The sequence below is a fragment of the Canis lupus genome, chromosome 9 (genome assembly GCF_011100685.1).
Source record: "Canis lupus familiaris isolate Mischka breed German Shepherd chromosome 9, alternate assembly UU_Cfam_GSD_1.0, whole genome shotgun sequence".
NCBI lineage: Eukaryota > Metazoa > Chordata > Mammalia > Carnivora > Canidae > Canis > Canis lupus.
Window position 1 is genome coordinate 23,252,761 of NC_049230.1, and position 9,787 is coordinate 23,262,547.

Here is a 9,787-nt window from a genome sequence, read left to right on the forward strand (position 1 = left end):
GAATTCTAGTTTATTAAATGTTAAGTATTTAAAAATTTAGCACAAATTTTATAACACTGCTTTGGCATTTCTTCATTTTGAAATAGATCAGGAGTCTTTAAGACTTAGAGTTGCCAGATTTAGCAAGAAAAAACACAGAACACCCAGCTAAAATTTTAATTGCAGCTAAATAACAAGGAATTTTTTTAGCATGAGTATGTAGCATGCAAAATTAGGGACATATTTACACTAAAAAAAAAAGTGTTGTTTATCTGAAATTAAAATTTAACTGGGTGTCCTGTATTTTACCTGGCAGCCCTAGTCATGAAGTACTCAGTCTTTCCATTTCTGTGTACCCTGGAGTGGGAGGAAAAAGCAAGTAACATTCATTGAGTGTCTGCAATGGATAAGCCAAGTACATTACAAGGGCAAGCTCATTGAAACCTTGCTACAGTCCTATGGCACAACCCTACATTCTCACTCCATGGTCCTATCTTATTGCTCCATTTTACAAGTAAACACAAAGCTTTATTACTTATTCAAAATAATTTGAATAATTTGAATTTTGGTTTATTCAAGGTGCGACAGCAGACATGGGATGGATGGAGAATCAAATTTGAGTTTGCTTCCCTAATCTATATTTTCTCCCTCTCGATACACTTTCTACCAGACAGCTTTCAGATGGCTTTTTAAAAGATTTTAATCAAAAAGAGACAGCGTTCTCTTGCCATTTTGCAAATACATGAATGGAACTAGAGAGTACAATGCTAAGCAAAATAAGTCAGAGAAAGACAAATACCATATGACTCTGCTCATATGTGGAATTTAAGAAACAAAACAAACATGCAAAGGAAAAAAATGAGAGTTAAAGCAAGAAACAGACTTCTAATCATAGAGAACAATCTGATGGTTACCAGAGAGGGGTGAGGGTGAGAGGGATGGGTTAAATGGGTGATAGAAATTAAGGAATGTTCTTGGGATGAGTACAGGGTGTTGTGTGGAAGTGCTGAATCCCTATATTATACACCTGAAACTAATATAACACTGTATGTTAACTACCTGGAATTAAAATAAAAACTTTTTTAAAAAGAGAGTTCCGGAAATACTCCAAAGATCTTTTTTATTATTATAACTTAATATTTCATGTAAAATATTTTCTTGTATCTAATTAAATGTGTTTGCATGGCATGGAATGTAATTATAAATTAAATCTGCATAGCCTGACATGTTTCAAGGAATTTTAATGAAGAGCTTTGCCTTAGGAAGGTCAGATAATTTCTCTGGAGTCAGTTTTCTTATCTGTGAAAGGAAAGTGTTCTGTGACAACGAAAGTGCTTTCCAGTCCTCTGCCTTTAGGATTTCCACACCTGGGGGGGTGGGGGGGTGGCGGGGGAGGGGAACATATTAAAATCTTATACAGCTCTCTGCTGCCACCTGCTGGAAAAATTGCAGAGCCCATTTCTGCTTGAAATGCGCTCTGTTCAGTAACCAGCCAGTATCCTTGATCCATCCTGAAGTTTATTTACTTAGTAATTTCAGTCAATTAATGAGAATTATAGTTTTCTGAGTTTTCCCAGTTTCAGTGTTTTCAATTTGTAAAACATTCCAAATGAGTCAAGCCTGAACTTTGACCATGTGGAAATTAATTTTTTAGCAGGTTTTCCCACAGGGATGTACTTTTTTATACTTGTCCAGTGTTTTGCAATGACTGTCCTGCCAAATCTACTCACATGGAATTTGCTTTAATACTTGCCATTAGTAAAAACAAAACAAAAAACCTGCCATTAGTGTTGCATTCATGAGGTCTGATAAAAAGAATTTAATAGAATAAAAAATATTTTTTTTCTTAAAATGTCTTTTAATTTCTGAAACATCTAATTTTTCTGCTTCAAGAAGACAAAGATACAGTTCTCATCTACTTTCCCACAAGGACACACAACCTTGGAATACGTGGGTTTTTCTGTTTGTTTGTTTTAATTTGAGTGCTTTATACCTAGAGTCTCTTTTCTTTAATCAGAAAAATAAAATCCATTGGGGAAAACAAAATTCCTAAATTAAAGGCTAAGTGGTATGTTTGCTATACTGGAATTAAAATATAAACTTAAAAGAATAAAGCCTTAGTGCTGGCCTGAAAATTTTTTTACACATAGACTATTTTTTAGAGCAGTTTTAGGTTCCCAGCAAAATTGGGTAGAAGTGGGTGCTTGGGTGGCTCAGTTGGTTGGGTGTCTGCCCTTGGGTCAGATCATGATCACCAGGGTACTGGGATCAAGTCCCATATTGGGCTCCCTGCTCAGCAGGGAGTCTGCCTCTGCCACTCCCCCTGCTTATGCTCTCTCTCTCTCAAATAAATAAATCTTTTTAAAAAATTTAGTGGGGCAGCCCCCAGTGGCGCAGTGGTTTAGCACCGCCTGCAGCCCAGGGCGTGATCCTGGAGACCCTGAATCGAGGTCCACGTCAGGCTCTCTGCATGGAGCCTGCTTGTCCCTCTGCCTGTGTCTCTGCCTCTCTCTCTCTCTCTGTCTCTATGAATAAATAAATAAAATCTTAAAAAAAATAAAAAATAAAATAAATAAAAAATAAAAAAATTTAGTGGAAGCTATAGAAGTTTTCCACATGTCTGTGCCCCCCCTCCCACCAATGCACAGCCTCCCCACTACCCCTGCATCAACACCCCACACCTGAGTGGTACACTTGTTAAAACTGATGAACTTTTATTGTCACCCAAAGTCCACCGTTTATAAAAGGATTAATTCTTGGTGGTGTACATTCTATGGGTTTTGACAAATGTATCATGACATGTATCCACCATTATAGTGTCATACAAAATATTTTCAGTACTGTAAAAATCCTCTGCGTTCTGTGTCTCAAACTGCCCCCCCCCCCCCAGCCGCTGGCAATCCCTAGTCCTTTTACTTTCTCCATAGTTTTGCCTTTTCCACATGTTATGTAATTGGAATCATACAATATGCTGCCTTTTCAGACCAGCATCTTTCATTTAGTAATATGCAGTTAAGTTTCCTCCTTGTCTTTTCATGGTTTGATAGCTCCTTTCTTTTTAGCACTGAATAATATTCCATTGACTGGATGTACCACAGTTTATCTGTTCACCTACTGAAAGACATCTTGGTTGCTTGCAAGTTTTGGCAGTTATGAATAAAGCTGCTATAAACATCTGTGTGCAGGTTTTTGCATGACATAAGCTTTCAACTCCTTTGGGTAAATACCAAGGAGCATGATTCCTGGATCATCTGGTAAGAATATGTTCAGTTTTGTAAGAAATCACCAAACTGCTTTCCAGAATGGCTACACCACTTTGCATTCCCACCAGCAATAAATCACAGTTCCTATTGCTACACATACTCACCAGCATCTGGTGTTGTCAGAGTTTTGGATTTCGGCCATTCTGATAGGTGTGTCCTGGGATGGCTGCTTAAATTTGCAATTCCTTGATCACAACATGATGGTGTGGAGTGTCTTTTCACATGCTTATTTGGCATTTGTATATCCTCTTTGGTGAGGTTTCTGTTCAGGTCTTGTGCTCATTGTTTAATGGGGTTGTTAATTTTCTTATAGCTGACTTTTAAAAGTTCTTTGTGTATTTTGGATAATGGTTCTTTATAAGCTATGTCTTGTGCAAGTATTTGCTCCCCGTCTGTGGCTCATTGGCCTTAATTTTTCAAACAATTAAAACCACTTTCCAGAATTCCCATCATAATGCTAAAAGTGCAGTCCAAATAATTCAATCATAAAATATAAAATATAGGACTAAGTATATTGCCAGTAGGGGTTGAGTCAGCTTCAGAGGGTGGGAGCCAATAGCCAGTCCCTTCATATCTGAATCCACATTATCTCAGGGTTTTGTTGTATAGCTGCCAGGAGCTTGATGTAATCTGAAGGGCATTAAATTCAGAATCCTACTCCTTTCTAAAAATTAACCTTGGGGGTAGGGCTTCTTGTGAAAGGAGATCAGAAAAAGATTTGAGGAAAAAGAGGAAATGCCCACTGACGGCTATTCTATTTGTTCCTTCTGCTGCTTGACTTCCTGGCAGAACTATCAACAGGTTTAGGTATTAGAATACATTTATTTATTACCATCTTTCAGTTGATGATGATACATGAAAACATCCAAAACTACTTTCCAACCCTTCCATTTATGGTACAGTAATATACAACAGTGCATATTATTAATATTTTTTTCTAATAAAATGACACAGGCTCCATACACAGAGCTTGGAAAACCGGAAATGTACAAAAGAAAAAAGAACTTAGTTGAAGTTCCCTTCCTATTGCCCTGCAAAAATAACTACTGCCCACATATTAATGGTGTCATTCCTTCCAATATTTTATATGCCAACAGACACGTTCTTCCCTCAAAAATAATAGTATTACACTGTACTTATGAATTTACAGTTGATTTGTTAACTATACAATTTTCCAGGCAAAATTTGACGTGACTCAAATGTGACTGACTCAAACTGGCTTCGTGCCAGGATGCTGGAGTTGAAAACCTTGGGAAAGACATTTAATTCCTTGGACCTCGGTGTCCTTGTCTGAAAAGTGAAGAATCTCTTGCCATTCTCCTGACAAAGCCTATTTTGGGATGAAATTTTGTCACTATGTCATATTCTGAGGACTCCATGTAACAGCCCCCAAGTTCCACATATCCTAAGTTTATACAGAGTTTTATTTTGTGTTAGTATATATTTTCACCTGCCCTATGCAAATCATTTGAATCTGCCTTATTATTTTTGCTGGCAATTTTTGTGATTCAGCTGACTAGCCTTTAAAAACAAAGAGTAAAAATAAAATATCCATCTTTTTAGTAAAAAAGGATGACAAAAGAAAAGTTGAAAAATCCATTATTGGGCTTTATTCTTACTGTGTAAAGAAATAAATGCACCAAAGTAGATGATGAAAATCACTATATTTCAATTCAATTCAGACAATTATGACTTAGTAAGAAAAAAAGGTACAAAATGTGGGGACCAAAATAAAGCAACATCAATAGAATACAACAAATATCCCAGAATGACAGAATAGGATTTGGAAACTCTAAGGAAATGTAACTAGAAAGGAAATTACTTTGTCTAAAGAAGGGAAGTGAGAGGTGACTTTAATTACATTCAATTATATAAAAGACATAAGCCAATTGTGTGTTTTCTCTATCAAGAACCAACAGGAAATTGGTTTAGGCTGTTGTTAGATTAATTTATACATTAAAAACTATTGAAAAAGGGATGGGAAAGAAGGCAAAGTGTACCAAAAATGGAAAATGTGCTAACCTATAGTACAAGAACTGCTGTTATACTCCGATATCTGCTCTTTCCTCTTCTTCCCTTCTTTTTTTTTTTAAAGACATGTTGGTGGGGTGGGAGGAGGCAGAGGGAGAGGAGAGAGAAAATTTCCAGCAGATGTCATGCCCAGTGCAGAGCCCAGCTCAGGGATCAATCTCAGGACCCTGAGATCATGACCTCAGCTGAAGCCGATAGTTCAACACTCATCCAACCGAGCCACCGAGGTGCTCCCTGCTCTTTCTTTCTTATATAGTAATAGAGTCCCCTATTTTTCAGTTGGACACAGGGCCCTATGAAATAGTTCCCAATTAAGAGTGGGAAGAGTGACTATGTTACTATATTCTGGCCAAATCTATGTCAAGGAGTATTTAAAAGGTCAAAGAGGGGGCACCTGGTTGGCTCAGTCAGTCAAGTGTTTGCCTTCAGCTCAGCTCATGATCTCAGGATCCTGGGATCGAGTCCCACATCGGACTCCCTGCTCAATGGTGACTCTGCTTTTCCTTTCTGCCTTTACTTTTGCTTGCACACTCCCTCTCTCTTCCCTCTCTCAAATAAATAAATAAATCTTAAAAAAAAAAATTGCAACAGATCTCCCTGGCCACACGTGGCACATCTGGGAGTCAAATATTTGGATCCTTGCAAACTTCTAAGTAAAACAACACCGGCACCATCTAGATTTGGGTGGTGTATGTGTGTGTATGAGGTGTAGAAGGAGCATGGAGAGAAATACCAAGTGAACTAACTCATCTCTAAGTTGAGACTCCATTGTTAGTGCTTTCAAAGAGCTTAAGGAATAAAAGGATAATGAAGACCTGTACATAATTAACCATGATTCAAGGCAGAATCAAGTGCCTATAGAGCAGTACCAGAATGAAGAGGGTTCAAAAGAAGGCACCTGGGTGGCTCAGTTGGTTAAGCATCTGCCTTTAGCTAAAGTCATGCTCTTAGGACCTTAGGTGCTCTCAGCACCTGTCTCCCTGTTCAGCAGGAAATCTGCTTCTCCCTCTACCCCTCCCCGCATCTCATTTTTTCTCTCTTTCTCTCATGCTTGCTCTCTCTCAAATAAATAAAATCTTAAAAAAAAAAAAAAAAAAGAAGGTTCAAAGAGGAAAAACATTTATTATAGGGATTTTTTTAAAGGTTTAAGACACTTAGAAGAAGTAGCCTGGGAAATGGCCTAAGTCTGTATATCTCAAACTTGACTGTGGATTTTGTTAAAATACAGGTACTGATTTCACTAGCCTGGAGCAGGGTCTGAGATTCTGCATTTCTAATAAGCTCTCAGGTCATGCTGTTGGTCCTGGGACTCCTCTTCCAGAAGCAATGGTCTATCTATCTTAGGATGTCAAAAGGTAGAGTTGGAAGAGAGGATTTCAGAGCAGAGAAAGCAGCATGAACAACTCCCCCAGGTGATAGCAAGGGGGTCAGTGTTGGGGAAGTAAGGAGAGTCTGGGGAGTCATCTGGAGACATAAAAGTCAGCCACATCGAGGCAGGTCTTGAAGGCCAGGTTGAGAAACTTCTACTTGATTAGAGGCAATAAGGAGCCATTGAAGGCTTTTGGGAAAGGGAATGATATAATCAGTAACTAAAATCTTCATATAAATTCCAGTGAATAAAACAAGCTTAATAAGTCAATAAATATTTGAAGGTAGTTAATTTGGAGTCCATCAATAAACATGTGTTCAACGTCCCTGTGCTCTTTATAAATACAAAATTAAGTGCAGGGCGTTGGAAGGTGTCTGTGCATGTAGGAGGCCCCAAAGCTTAAATTTCAGTTGGCTTATGGTTGATTCATCCCTGTATTTGTTGTTCTTCCATATATGAAGGCTACAAAAGAGATATAAAGCATCTCAAGGTCATAGTATTTATGAGGGAAAGCATACTTATTGAAGAAACAAGCTTCATGCAAGGTGTGAATCTTCAAGTAGGACCCAGAGAAGATTTAGAAAGGAGGGAAATCACTTTTTTTTTTTAAGTTTATTTTTTTATTTTTTATTTTTTATTAAAATTTTTATTTATTCATGATAGGCACACAGTGAGAGAGAGAGGGGCAGAGACACAGGCAGAGGGAGAAGCAGGCTCCATGCACCGGGAGCCTGACGTGGGATTTGATCCCGGATCTCCAGGATCGTGCCCTGGGCCAAAGGCAGGCGCCAAACTGCTGCGCCACCCAGGGATCCCTTTTTTTAAGTTTAGTTATTATTGTTTTAGTAATCTCTATATCCCATATGGGGCTGGAACTCACAACCCCTGAGATCAAGAGTCTCATGCTCTTCAAACTGAGCCAGCCAGGTGCCCTGAGATATCCTTTTGTTGTTTTCGTTTTTGTTTTTAAGATTTTTTTTTTTTTTTTTTTTTTTTTTTTTTTTTAAGTAATCTCTAACATGGGGCTGGAACTCACAACCCTTAGATCATCAAGAGTCTCATGCTCTATGGACTGAGCCAGTCAGGTACCCTGGGAAATCATTGTTGATGGAAATTTCAACACAAAGAGGTAGGGGTAAATCTGCTAAGGAGACACCTCCCCCATCCTTTCTCCCCTACCCCCACAGAAGTAGCAGGTTTGTCTCCTAGGGAGGGAAGAGAATATGTATCCGTCCAGGTCAGGTGCTTGTGACCTTGAGACACTGGAAGGCAGAAACTGTACTTACTCTGCAGTTACTACTGAGCTTGGCAGAAAGTAGGCATGGATCGAATGTAACATATGAATGAACAAGTAGAAGGAAAGAGATAATAGAGAACACTAAAGAAATGGCAGAGATTTGCATTTGATGTGGCTGGCAAGGCAAAGCCGCTGTACATTCTTGAAAAAGGAAATGACAATGTGGACCCAAAGTACTTCTACCTCAGCTGGACTGTCAATCCAGTGGACACTGGTAGTACTCATCTAACAGACACCTTGCGGAACTCAGCAGCACTCAGCACTACTGACCCCTCCTCATTCTTGAAGCACTCCGTTTCAAGTCTCCATGACTCCATTCTCTCCTGGTTTCTACAGTTTACTCTACCACGTGCTCTTTTTCAAATTCCTCTAAGAACTTGTCCTACTTTTCCCAATCTTTGAATGTCCATAAATGGATAGCTCCAGCCCAGAGTTTTTCTTTCAACCTCCAGGTTTGTAAATTCAACTACTTTCTTGATAACTCTACTTGGATGTCCTGTAGATACATTAAATTTACTATCTGCAAAATTAAACTCTTAATTTTCTGCTAGAAACACTCCTTCCCACTTGCATATCTCAGTAAATGAGATTAACATTCACCCACTCATTAAAATTAAAAGCCTAGGAATCACTTATATCTTCTTCCTTTCTCTCCCACCAGTGTCTAATTTATCAGCTGATTCAGTTACTTCTATCCCCAAAATACATCTCAAACCTATCTCTCCAGGGCCACTACTCTAGTCAGCCATCAACATCCTAACAGATCTCACCTCTTCTACTTCTACCAACTTCATTTATTCTCCACATAAAAGCCGGAGAAATCTTTCAATGACATAAATTAGATTCTATCACTCTGCTTCAAACTCCTCCATGACTTTCCAGGACACTTTGGATAAAATGTAAATGGCTGACCACTCAGAATCTTTGTATCCAGTAGGTACTCCTGGCCCACTGCCTAGGGGCTGAGATCTTTATGGACCTGTACAAAATGTTTGAAATTGGGGGTGGGGGGGGGGGGGGGAGAACTAGCTCCAAAAAACTGCAAAGTCGAAATTAATAAATGTTTCTGACTACATAATATAACAATATGTCAGCTAATCCTAAATAGAAAGTCAATCGTTATGTAGTCATTTGTGTATTTTATTTTAATGAAGGATGTGGGCTATATAGTGGAGTGGGTCCCCTAAAGCAAGAGTATTATAGTGCCTACAGGGGTTCTAAAATGACCCTTTTTTTTTTTAAAGGTCTTTATATAAGGTCCTGTATACCCCATCTGTGCCTACCTCTCCACGGTCTCCACGGTGCTACTTTACTACTTGCTCACTAAACTCAGCCAGGTAGCTTACAAATTCCTACAGTGTACCAAAATCTTTCCTGCTGTACCCCAAGTCCTTTTCCTGACTGGCTGCTTCTCCTCCACTAGTTCTTAAATTAAGTGTAACCTCCTCAAAGGGACCGCCCCGACCAGTCCATTTAAAGTAGGCACCCCTCTCGCCCAGTACCATCTTATTTTCTGTTGTCTTATTTTCTCCATAACACTCTTTATGCTATCTTTCCCATTAGACCAATAAACTCTACTAAGGCAGGAAAATGATGTGTCTTATTCTGTTGTATCCTTAGGGCCTACTCCAGTAGCTGGCCCAGAGAGGGCTTTAATAAATAGCTATTGAATGAATAAATGAATGAGGACTTCATCTTCGGGACGCCTGGGTGGCTCAGCGGTTGTGTCTGCCTTTGGCTCAGGGCATGATGCCTGAGTCCTGGGATCGAATCTCACATCAGGCTTCCTGCGTGGAACCTCCTTCAGTCTCTGCCTCTGTGTGTGTGTGTGTGTGTGTGTCTCGTGAA